This window comes from Pogoniulus pusillus, chromosome 10, assembly GCF_015220805.1.
Source record: "Pogoniulus pusillus isolate bPogPus1 chromosome 10, bPogPus1.pri, whole genome shotgun sequence".
Taxonomy (NCBI): Eukaryota; Metazoa; Chordata; class Aves; order Piciformes; family Lybiidae; genus Pogoniulus; species Pogoniulus pusillus.
The window spans coordinates 13,912,913-13,926,043 of NC_087273.1; the positions used below are offsets into that span (position 1 = coordinate 13,912,913).

General features: G+C 46.7%; 1 long non-coding RNA gene across 1 annotated transcript in view; it reads right to left on the bottom strand.

Moving 5' to 3' along the window:
* Nucleotides 1-13,131, bottom strand: part of LOC135178996 (uncharacterized) — a 66,279-nt gene that overhangs the window by 12,901 nt on the left and 40,247 nt on the right. Inside the window, exons 3-4 of the long non-coding RNA XR_010303827.1 lie at nt 12,560-12,676; nt 4,565-4,708 (exon numbers count right to left, since the gene is read on the bottom strand). This is a non-coding gene — a long non-coding RNA (uncharacterized LOC135178996). The remainder of the gene's footprint in view (nt 1-4,564; nt 4,709-12,559; nt 12,677-13,131) is intronic.

Genomic DNA, 13,131 nt, shown 5'->3' on the forward strand with positions numbered 1-13,131 from the left:
GGCACTTTTCTTAGAGAACTTTTGCATATGACCATTCCCTCAGAGCTCTCCACAACTCTGGATATGACTCCCTGGTGCCAAGGCCTGGGGTCTCCAGTGAAGGGCGATGAAAATGTGCTGTTTCCAGAACGCAGCTGCTCCTACTGCCTGTGCTTTCCCTTTCCTCACACTGATCAGCCCCCAGAGGCAGCAGGCATGCTTCTGTACCAGGAAATTTGCTAAAAAATATGAAACACATTAAAAAGAAACCACAAACCCCAGCAAATACCTGAAAAGCCTTTGCTGGGGCATTCTTGAGCTGCATTATTTCACTGGAAGTGGCTCATGTTAGCAAAGCAATAAATGGAAGATTAAAGAAAACAAGAAATTTGGGGGGAAAAAGACCCAAACATTGACTATGAATTAGCTGGCAGTGGAGTGAATGGTTTAAGTTTCATTTATACTTGCAGGCAGTTTAATTCCACTTTGGTGCATTTAGTCAACTACTAAATCTAGGTAACCTGTCAAGCCCCTTTTAAAAACTCTGGATGATTGACAGCTTTTGACTGAATGTTTTGTAAATAATATCTGCTGCCTTATTTCTCTACAGCTGTCAAAAGCTGATGCCTGCATCTCTTTTGGTATGCAGTGTGGAAAAGGAGGAAAGGGAGGAGTGGAGACAGGAGGAGAGAAAATAAAACTTCACAAACATAACACCCTTCCTCTCACAACAACAAAGTGGAAGTGGAGAGCCCTTTTCCACTATCTTAACTTGGGAGCTAGGAAGTAATCAGAAAGCTGTAATTTTCCAGAGGAGTGGAGCTCAGATCTTTCCCAGGGTGAAGCAAGTTGCAGTCACTGCCCTGGTCTATCACAGAACCCTATTACAAGAGGGATATGGATGTGCTGGAACATGTCCATAGAAGGACCATGAGGATGATCAGAGGGTTGGAGCTGCTCTGCTACGAGTACTGAGAGTTGAGACTGTTCAGTCTGGAAAGGAGAAGGCTCCAAGATGACCTTATTGCGACCTTTCAGTATCTTAAGGGGGCCTACAAGAAAGCTGCGGAGGCACTGTTTAGGATGTCAGGTAGTGATAGGACTAGGGGGAACAGAACAAATGTAGAAATAGGTAGATTCAGACTGGATGTTAGGAAGAAGTTTTTCACCATGAGGGTGGGGAGACCCTGGAACATGTTGTCCAGGGAGGTGGTGGAAGCCCCATCCCTGGAGGTGTTTCAGGCTAGGCTGGATGAGGCTCTAGACAACCTGATCTAGTGTGAAGTGTCCCTGCCCATGGCAGGGGGGGGTTGGAAATAGATGATTCTCATGGTCCCTTTCAACTTTGATTCTATGATTATTTTAGAGGTGGGAAGGGACCTCCACAGATCATCCAGTCCAACCCCTCTGCCGAGGCAGGATCACCAAGGGTAGCTCGCACAGGAACGCATCCTGATGGGTTTGGAAAGTCTCCAGAGGAGACTCCACAATATCTCTGGGCAGCCTGCTCCAGGGCAAATAGTCAGCAACTGCTTTTTGTGCTGACATTAATTTATCTGTGGGACTTTGCTTGCTGCTGCTGGAGATGAGGAGGTTGGTACATCTTGGTACCCCCAGGAAGAAAGCGACCTGGAGGTACTGGTGGGTAGCAGCTGAACATGAGCCTGCAGTGTGCCCAGGTGGCCAAGAGAGCCAATGGCATCCTGGCCTGCATCACGAACAGTGTGGCCAGTAGGACAAGGGAGGTTATTCTGCTCCAGTATTCAACACTGGTCAGGCCACACCTTGAGTGCTGTGTCCAGTTCTGGGCTCCTCAATTCAAGAGAGATTCTGAGGTGCTGGAAAGTGTCCAGAGAAGGGTGACAAAGCTGGTGAGGGGCCTGGAACACAAACTCTATGAGGAGAGGCTGAGGGAGCTGGGGGTGTTTAGCCTGGAGAAGAGAAGGCTCAGGGGGGACCTCGTTGCTGTCTACAACTACCTGAAGGGAGGTTGTAGCCGGGTGGGGGTTGGTCTCTTCTCCCAGGCAACCAGCAATAGAACAAGGGGACACAGTCTCAAGTTGTGCCAGGGGAGGTATAGGCTGGATGTTAGGAGGAAGTTGTTGCCAGAGAGAGTGATTTGCCATTGGAATGGGCTGCCCAGGGAGGTGGTGGAGTCACCGTCTCTGGAGGTGTTCAGGAAAAGACTGGATGAGGCACTTAGTGCCAGGGTCTAGTTGACTGACTAGGGCTGGGTGCTAGGTTGGACTGGATGATCTTGGAGGTCTCTTCCAACCTGGTTGATTCTGTGATTCTATGAAAGTAGGATATAAAAATTGCCTCCCACTACCCTCTCACAGGTGCAGCAATGCAGCACTTCCCTCTCTGGGGCAAGAGGGTGAGGAATGGAGAGACAGCCAATAGGAGAAAGGATAATCTGTGCTCCTCACCTAAACCTGGTCACTTCTTCCCATGCAAAGTGAGAGGGACATCTAGCCCAGTGCTGGTTTAGAACATACATTCGCTGCCAGCACTGTAAGCTATGAAAAATGGACCATGGCAGAACCCTGTGAGGCTCTCATTTGTATTTTACAGATTGTGTGTGCTGTACACCTGCAGCATAATGTTAACTTTTTACTGGAGATGGAACACATCCATACAAGTCCTGCAAACAGGGGTAGCATGTAACAAAAATAAGACTCTCCTGGGGTTTTCCCCAAATAATTAGAAATCTCAATTTATAAGAGTTTCAAACCCTGAAACCAGCTGGCAGCTACTGTTTCTAGGGGATTCATTTTAGTTGTGGTAATGAACAATTACATTCCCTTTAAGGCAATAACAAGCACTAGTTTCAAGCTGAAATCCAGTAAGGTAAAACAACCTTGCACCGAAATTCCTGTTAGCACAGCACCTTGTGAAGAAAGCTAACTGCTCCAATACAGTTGTTCCTAAGAAGGCACCATGGAAGGGACTAGCATGCCTGGGTTTTACACTTTTTCAAGTTAAATGTCACTAAAAAGAAGTACCATTATCCTATGAACACAGCAGAGTGTGATGTATGCTCTGTTAGAGCTAGATAGTTTAAATGAAACTTTAGCTCTCGTCTGTCAATGCCAATGGCAGAGATTAAAATTCTCTACAGAAGTAAATTTGCATAAAGAAAATATTGTCCTAAGATCGTGGGACAGTCCTCTCCAGCTCCAGAAATTAAGAAGTGTGAAAGTATGAAATGAAGAGCTAAGAGTATGGGAGGTAACATAAAAAGCCACCTCAGCATTTTTCAGAGACAGCTCCTTACTCTTTGCCAGGTTGGACTCTGCTGCATGAATCACTTGGCCCTGATCCTGCCCATCACTTGAAATACATGTGAGGAACTAGAGGTATGAAGTAAACCCACTGCCTGGATGGACAGTGCAAACCTTTTGGTTCACCTTTCATCATTTTAGTCAGCACCTTTGGAAGTAGCAGTACAGCAGGAACAATCCAACCATAATGCTGTGATCACAGAATCACAGAAACATGCAGGTTGGAAAAGCCCCTCAGGATCACCAAGTCCAACTGATATCCCTACTCTACAAGGCTCACCCTAAACCATAGCCCCAAGCACCACGTCCAAATGACTTCTAAACACTTCCATGGTTGGTGACTCCACCTCCCTGGGCAGCCCATTCCAATTCCTGACCACTCTTGCTGGGGAAAAAAATCTTCCTAAAGTCCAATCTAAACCTGCCCAGTGGCAGCTTGAGGCCATTCCCTCTTGTTCTATCAATATTTACTTGTGAGAAGAGACCAGCACCAAGCTCTCCACAGCCACCTTTCAGGTGGCTGTAGACAGTGATGAGGTCTCCCCTCAGCCTTCCCTTTTCCAAACTAACCATCTCCAGCTCCTTCAGTCACCCCTCATAAGATTTATTCTCTAGGCTCTCCCCAGCTTCATTGCTCTCCTGTGCACTGGCTCCAGCACCTCCACATCCTTCTAGTAGTGAGATGCCCAAAACTGAACACAATACTCAAGGTCTGGCCTCATCAGAGCAGAGTACAAGGAGACAATCACCTCCCTGCTCCTGATGGACACAGCATTTTTAATACAAGCTAGGATGCCATTGGCTTTCTTTGCTACCTGGGCCATTGCTTGTTGTCATTGAAGTGGTCCTCACAAAGGGCAGCCCAGGTCTAAGCTTCATTATTGGCAGTACAGTAGGAGAAAATCAAAATCTTGCCAGATCATCATCAAACCTTAAGCCACTGTCAACCTTTTCTTTGTGGCTTTGCATCAACTGGGTAGAATAATCTGGAATATGTCTGAAATAATGCACAGATTTCTCCAGTCGTTGATTCTGAGATACCACAAGAAGAAGCAAACTGTACGCATGCATTTCACTTCCCAATCTGTTTCAATGATTTTGATGTAAGAAAGCTAACACTTTGTTTTCCAAAGAAGTTTTCAAATTCCTCTGACATCCAAACCCATACAAGATCATAGGCTCTTAGGCGGAGCTAAGAAATCATCATTTGTGCTCAGATTTGCCTTACTCTAGAGTAAGTTGCAGTCTGGGGGAAATAGAGAGTCTGGATAAGGTAAAATACTGGTGTACAGACCACCTACCTTTCATCCTGAGGACTGGACAGGAGCCTGATGAGAAAATGGGCACAGTTCCAATATACAAAGTATGGATGGCTGCAAAAGATGTCAGTACAAGAGACTGAAGTGGACTGAATACAGATGATATGAATTACATCGCCTGAAAGCCTGTGAAGGAACAGAAATAAAACACCTCAGATGTCTGTATCTCTGATTTAGCCTAAGAGATGGGAAGAGGTGGAGGAAAGGGACACAGACAGCACAGCTGTCACAGCAGCAGATACTGGGTCAATAAAGCCAAGGAGTGTGGTGGTTTGGCTGTTCCCTGCCCCCCCACACTTTAAGAAACACCCCAGCTAACTCAGCCGGACTCTGGGAATATGAATGAAGCTATTTATTTACAGCTAGCACAATATACAAGCAGCTATTTACAGTATATGCAGTTATAGACAGAAATATACAAGGTAAAAGTAATACAGAAACACAACTCCCCTCCCAGAAACCTGAGTCCCCAGGAGGGGCTCTCAACCACCCCTGCGCCTTCCCCCTGCCCCTCTCAACCTTACCCCAGTCCTAAGAAGAAAAGAGGTTCAGCAGCAAGGTTAGTGGCAGTGAGGTTAGGGAGCTGCAGCTGAGACCAGAAGCCAGCAGCAGAGTGAGAAAATGGCGAAAAGTGTTATCTAATGTTTACTTTCTTGTTCCCATACCTCTCAGCGAGACTGTGAGGGAAGGAGACATAACTATTGTTCTCCTTTCACAGCCAATTATCTACTTTCTCTCACCAAAACATTCTAGCCTGCTTCAAACTAGCACAAGGAGCCATGAAGCTCTTCTGTGAGGAGCAACCATCTGAGAGCAGAACCAGCTTGGGAGCTCCTCGGGTGGAGGGCAGCAGGCCAACACCAAACCACACTTCTGCCTCTTGGGTGGATTCTCTAACCGTTTGCTCCATCACCCAGTGCTGTGCCACACCTCATAAGAAAGAGTGCTCGTGCTGCAGCGGGTCTGTAGAGGGGAGGTTAATATCATAAAAGGGGTTTGGGATCCACTACAGGGAACTTAAGTGCCACAGAGTGATCATTTTAAAATAGTGTCACCCTCATTAGACTTTTATCCTGTGCCTCTGTAGGACACCCCTCACTGGTTGTGAAGGCTGCTTTGCAATCCCACTTTAAATGATCTCCTCTGTTGGGCTCTTATGCAGTACTGTAGGGTCATACTTATTCACTTTCTTAACCCAAATTCTTGATGTTTAGCTAAATACATATGCCCTGGAACTTGGAAATAATATCACTACCCTAAAGATTAGAGACCCTTTCAGAGCATTAATAAATCAAAATGGGCACTGCACATCCACATGTAGCTCTGGCTCAAAAGAGAGTTTTGCTAGTTTGTAAGCACATACTACAACTGTTGAAACTTCAAAGGACCTTACAGTCACCAAAGGAGCTCTTTACTTCAGCTCCTTCATGATGGAGTAGATATTTTCCACATAAGAAAGGGCCATGAGCCACAGTTAGTACTGAAGTGGCTCATGTGGTAGGAAACCTGAGAAACTACTGAGGAAGAGATAGAATCATAGAATCAACCAGGTTGGAAGAGACCTCCAAGGTCATCCAGGCCAACCTAGCACCCAGCCCTATTCAGACAACTAGACCATGGCACTAAGTGCCTCATCCAGTCTTTTCTTGAAGACATCCAGGGACGGTGCCTCCACCACCTCCCTGGGCAGCCCATTCCAATGGCAAATCACTCTCTCTGGCAACAACTTCCTCCTAACATCCAGCCTATACTTCCCCTGGCACAACTTGAGACTGTGTCCCCTTGTTGCTCTGTTGCTGGTTGCCTGGGAAAAAGAGCCCAACCCCCACCTGGCTACAACCTCCCTTCAGGTAGTTGTAGACAGCAATGAGGCCCCCCCTGAGCCTCCTCTTCTGCAGGCTAAACAACCCCAGCTCCCTCAGCCTCTCCTCACAGGGATTGTGTTCCAGGCCCCTCACCAGCTTTGTTGCCCTTCTCTGGACACATTCCAGCACCTCAACATCTCTCTTGAATTGAGGAGCCCAGAACTGGACACAGTACTCAAGGTGTGGCCTGAGCAGTGCTGAGTACAGGAGCAGAATAACCTCCCTTGTCCTACTGGCCACACTGTTCCTGATACAGGCCAGGATGCCACTGGCTCTCTTGGCCACCTGGGCACACTGCTGCCTCATCTTCAGCCTACCATCTACGAGTACCCCCAGGTCCCTTTCTTCCTGGCTGCTCTCCAGCCACTCTGTCCCCAGTCTGTAGTGCTGCTTGGGGTTGTTGTGGCCAAAGTGCAGAACCCTGCACTTGGCCTTGTTCAATCTCATCCCATTGGCCTCTGCTCACCCATCCAGCCTGTTCAGGGCCCTCTGCAGGGCTCTCCTACCTTCCAACAGATCAACACCTGCAAGGAACTTCCACAAACTATCACAGCAGAGGACTGAGTGCTCAACTGAACACTGCCTCCCTGAGATTCCACAATCACTGCACCAAAGCTTTCACCTTTTGTTGTGGTAAATGCTGGGCAAAATAAATTCTGACCATGAGAGAGGATTTGGGGAAATGCATTCTTCATTGTCATTGCTGCTTTAATAAACCAGTTTTGTTCTCTTTACAAAGACCATGTGTTGAAATACAGACACTACATCATGATAAGACCCTGAAAGCTATTGTTTATTATCTCTTTATACTAAAACAAAGTTTGCAGTGCTCCTCAAGCTGTTTCTGTCTTTTCCTTGTTTGGCTTTGTTTTCTGAGTGTCTTGTATGAGACTTGCCTTTTAACCTTCCTGAGGGAAATAAATCCTGTAGGGCAGAGCTTTCACAAAACTCTTGCAACTGTGAACTCAAAAGATTTAACCAAGCACCTAGATGAAATTTTGACCGAAGCTAGCACTCCTGTAATATTTTATGAGCCATTATAATTGTAGAACTACTAAAGAAATGCCTGGCACCAAAGATTTCAGTAGACCTGAAAGAATTTAAGTACCTCTGGTGGTGAGAGATCCACGGGTAAATCTGCGTGCCTGAGAGGAGACAAGGAAACAGAACAATGGACAAAGACGGAGCTTCACTGATGGAAACAGCAATGAAGGGACCTGGGCAGGCTGGAGAGGTGGGCCCAGGCCAACCTCATGACACTCAACAAGGTCAAGTATAAGGTCCTGCACCTGAGTCCGTGCAATTCCAAGCACAAATCCAAGCTGGGTGGTGAATGGCTGAGAGCAACCCTGAGGAAAAGGAGATGGGAGTCTGGGTTGATGAAAAGTTTAATGTGAGCCCAGACAGCAACTGTGTGCTGGGCTGCAAGAGCAGTGTGGCCAGCAGGCTAATGGAGGAGATTTAGCCCTTTTACTCTGCTCTCCTGATACCCCACCTGGAGTACTGTGGGAGTTCTGGAGCCCCCAGCACAAGAAGGACATGGAACTGTTGGAGTGACTCTTTTCACCCATACCCTTAGTCACAGGTTGGAATGCTGAGAGGAGCAGGAAACCATGCCTGGTTAGCAAGTGGCTCAGGGGCTGGTGCCACCAACAACATTTTGGATTCTTTGATCTTGGGGAACTTTATATGGCCCCAGGTCTGCGAGCAACAGGTGGGATACAACTGACTCAGAGGGGGAGAAAGACCCTGGCACATGAGCTCGCTGGGCTTGTTGAAAGGGCTTTAAACTAGAGTGGAAGGGGGAGGGGGTTAAACATGACAGCACTAGAGATGAATGGAATGAGACTGAGGGTGGTAGGCCAGAGCTAGGGGTAAAAGCAGCAGCCCAGCTGAAGTGCATGTACACTAATGCACGCAGTATGGGCAACAAACAAGAGGAACTGGAAGCCTTGGTGCAGGAGGAAAACTATGATGTTGCCATCGTAGAAACGTGGTGGGATGACTCATACAATTGGAGTGCTGTAATCAATGGCTACAGACTCCTCAGGAGAGACAGGCAAGGGGGAAGGGGTGGAGGAGTGGCTCTGTATGTTAGGGATGCTCTGGATGTCATGGAGGTAGAAATTAAGGATGATCAGGATCTCACCTTATGGGTGAGAATTAAGGGGAAGGCCAACAAGACTGACATCATGGAAGGAGTCTGTTACAGAACACCCAACCAGGCAGAAGAGGTTGATTTATTATTTTTTGAGCAACTGGAGGCTGCCTCAAGATCACCTGCCCTTGTTCTTGTGGGCAACTTTAACATGCCAGACAGCTGATGGGACTTGAACACTGCAGAGAAGAGGCAGTCTAGAAGGTTCCTAGAGTGTGTGGAGGACAACTTCTTATGTCAGCTGTTACATGAGCCTACAAGGGGTGCAGTCCTGGTTCCTTGGGAAACAGCCCTTAAAAACAAAGGGATCCAGGAAGGTTGGACCTACTTCAAGAAAGAACTCTTGAAGGTGCAGGAGCAGCTGTGCCATTGCACTGGAAGATGAGCTAATGAGGGAGGCAGCCAGACAGGATGGGCAAGGAGCTGCTGAAGGAATGAAAAATAAAAAAGAGAGTTTGTCACCTTTGGAAAAAAGGGGAGGTATCCCAGGAAGAGTTCAAGGATGTTGCTAAGTCTTGTAGTAAAAAAGTGAGGGAGGCAAAAGCCCATTTAGAACTTAAGCTGGCCACGGCTGTTCAGGAGAATAAAAATTGTTTCTATAAGTATATTAATGGCAAGAGAAGGGGCATGGACAACCTCCAGTCCTTATTAAATGGAGAGAAGAATATCATAACAAAGAATGAGGAAAAGGCAGAGGTACTTAACTCCTTCTTTGTCTCAATCTTCTATAGTGGGACAGGTTGTCTCCTGAGCAAATGGCCTCCTGAGCTGGCAGAAGGAGTCAGGGATCAGTACAGTCTCCCTATAATCCAGGAGGAAGAAGTAAAGGACCTGCTGAGCCACTTGGATCCTCACAAGTCTGCGGGGACCAGATGAGATCCATCCTAGGGTGCTGAGAGAGCTGGCAGCTGAGCTGGCCAAGCCACTCTCCACCATTTATCAACAGTCCTGGCTCACTGGAGAGGTCCCCAGAGAATGGAAGCTGCCAAGGTGATACCCATCCACAAGAAGGGCGAAAATGAGGAACCAGGAAACTACAGACCTGTCAGCCTGACCTCAGTGCCAGGCAAGGTCATACAACAGGTCACAAACCCTATGAGGAGAGGCTGAGGGAGCTGGGGTTGTTTAGCCACAAAAAGAGGAGGCTCAGGGAGGACCTCATTGCTGTCTACAACTACCTGAAGGGAGGCTGTAGCCAGGTGGGGGTTGGTCTCTTCTCAGAGACAACCAGCAATAGAACAAGGGGACATAGTCTCAAGTTGTGCCAGGGGAAGTATAGGCTGGATGTTAGGAGGAAGTTTTTGCCAGAGAGAGTGATTGGCATTGGAATGGGCTGCCCAGGGAGGTGGTGGAGTCACTATCCCTGGAGGTGTTCAAGTAAAGCCTGGATGAGGCACTTAGTGCCATGGTCTAGTTGACTGGCTAGGGCTGGGGGATAGGTTGGACTGGATGATCTTGGAGGTCTCTTCCAACCTGGCTGATTCTATGGTTCTATCACAAAGCACCTACAGGACAGCCAAGGGACCAGGCTCTGCCAGCATGGATTTATGAGGGGCAGGTCCTGTCTGACCAACCTGATCTCCTTTTATGATCAGGTTACCTGCCTGGTGAACGTGGGGAAGGCTGTGGTTTTATTTCTGTGCTATTGTTTTAATTAGGAAACCACAAAAGCTATTGTAATTGACAGAACCATCCAAAAGGTAAACTGCAACTTGAATGTCCTTGGTGTAATGTTTAGTTCAGCTGAGAGATACAAGCATTGAAAGGAAGAGTAGCATGGCTTGTATCTGTCAAGTCTCCAGCCGTAGCTAAGAGAATGATCTGAACAGTCTGTTGTTAAAACATCTGAGGCAGATGTTACTTTTACCACCACAGTCAAAGCAAGGGTCGTCAGTGTTTGACTTGTGAAATCCCCTCTAAGTTCCTTACAGAGACATGAAATGGTTTGTTTATTAAATCTGTAATTCTACAAAACTTGTGAGGTCCAGAATGAAATGCCTGATTCTCTACAATCTCTGCTGGGACAGAGATTTCCTTAATCTCTTTAAGAATATGCCTCCTTCAGTCTGACACCGAGTGCTATATTTATAATCTGAGCAGACAGCAAAGATCCTTTTTCCTTTTGTTATCATTTCTGCTATATTCATCTTAAACAGTTAGCAGTTTAGCAATTTCATTCATGGGAATACATGGAATTAGTGGTGAAGCTCTGCTTCTTGTCACATTTCTTCCTGAATATATTCATGCTTACTCACTGCTCTCTGACTCAAAAAGTGTTTTCAAACTCACTTCACCAGCCACAAAAGAAAATATCACTTCTCAGTGGCAGAATGCAGTGAAACTACATGGAATAGTTTATGTCAAGAAATATAAGCAGAGGATTCCCTAAAATTCATGCTGAGGCAGCAGATGTGTTTCCTCAGTGGCCCAGTCAGGTAGTTGCATTTTCATGTACTAGAAATCGAAAATGGGGCAACAACCAACAGGCTACAGGCTAGGGACAGAGTGGCTGGAGAGCAGCCAGGAAGAAAGGGACTTGGGGGTACTGGTAGATAGTAGTTGAAGATGAGCCAGCAGTATGCCCAGGTGGCCAAGAGAGCCAATGGCATCCTGGCCTGGATCAGGAACAGTGTGGCCAGTAGGACAAGGGAGGTTATTCTTCCCCTGTACTCAACACTGGTCAGGCCACCCCTTGAGTACTGTGTCCAGTTCTGGGCCCCTCAATTCAAGAGAGGTGTTGAGGTGCTGGAATGTGTCCAGAGAAGGACAACAAAGCTGGTGAGGGGCCTGAAACACAAACCCTATGAGGAGAGGCTGAGGGAGCTGGGGTTGTTTAGCCTGGAGAAGAGGAGGCTCAGGGGTGACCTCATTGCTGTCTACAACTACCTGAAGGGAGGCTGTAGCCAGGTGGGGGTTGGTCTCTTCTCCCAGGCAACCAGCAACAGAATAAGGGGATGCAGTCTCAAGTTGTGCCAGGGGAAGTATAGGCTGGATGTTAGGAGGAAGTTGTTGCCAGAGAGAGTGATTGGCATTGGAATGGGCTGCTCAGGGAGGTGGTGGAGTCACCATCCCTGGAGGTGTTCAAGCAAAGCCTGGATGAGGCACTTGGTGCCATGGTCTAGTTGACTGGCTAGGGCTGGGTGCTAGCTTGGACTGGATGATCTTGGAGCTCTCTTCCAACCTGGTTGGTTCTATGATTCTATGATCAAGAGACTCTGCAGTTAAATGGATCTATTTTTTCACTGAAATTTCTCCATAGTGATATAATAGTGATTAATTTACATCAAAATTGGATAGAACACAGCTGGACTTCAAGCAAGGATGTGAGCTAGGTCTCCAAAAGCATATAGGAAAAAGCCTCCTAAGGTGAAGCAGCACTTAAAATTCACTGAAACTGAATAGAGTTTTAGCTTCTAGAAGCCAATGGTAAAATTTCAGTGAAGCATAACTTAGTTCTAGGTACTTAAAAACACACTTGAAAGTCTGTTAATACCAGATTAAGAGATTTTTTTCTCTCTTTCTTATGCCACATTGGTATTTAATTCAATGACCTCTGTTTGAATCTTGAAATCATTTGGAATAAAATAATGGTTTGAAAGAAATGTTGGGGGGGGGGGGTGTGGTATTTTCCATGTGCTGCATTGCACTCACCCACTGTTCCATGTCTAATGTCAAACAGGCATGCAAAGCAGCCCCCGGAGACCTCATCTCTCACCCAGGAGCTGTCCCTATCTCTGATACTGTAGTAATCATCAGCCAGCTCCAAATGTTTATAACCACTGTGACTAATTGAGATCAGGACCTAAACTCAGAGGGACAGCCTGAAAGGACCAACAGATGAGAAACACATTATGACAGCATGGGCTAGTCACCATTCATCCACAAACACCACCACTGTGTCACATGCTGATTGCCCAAATCTGACACCAAACTGACATAAACCAAATTGCTCACGGCTCAAGGGTGCAGCCGTCTGCGCTCTGATGCTAGGTGGGCTGAGGAGGACACAGAAAGGGAGACACTCAGCAGGGAGGAGGACTCATCTAGCCTAGTCAGGGTGGGTCTTGTGATCTCCTCAAAAAAAAGGGAAGAAAAAACACAATTAAAATCATGCAAAGACCAGAATGTGCAGAAAAGGGAGGGAAACACTGGTGGAGTAAACTTCAGAATGTCTCATATGTGGCTCTGAAGAGCAATTCTACAGTGCCCATGAGAGAACTATGTTTAATGAGAACAATCAATAATTCTGTGCATAAATATGGTGTGCCTTGCACCTAAGCTGGGAAAAGGGTAAGGAAATACATATTTGTCTTGGGTTCTAAATTCCCAGAGACTCTAATAACTTTGATAGAACCAATAACAATTTGTAGAGTGCCCTCCCCTCTTCCCCCTCCTTTCCCAAAGACAGGGATTAGATATAAGGAGAGAGAGAGAGGTAAACACACCCGAATGAATCAACCTCACTCGATTTGGAAGTTAAAAGGAAAAGTTTAACAATAACTTAGGAGAGGTATCTGAGGTAGGGA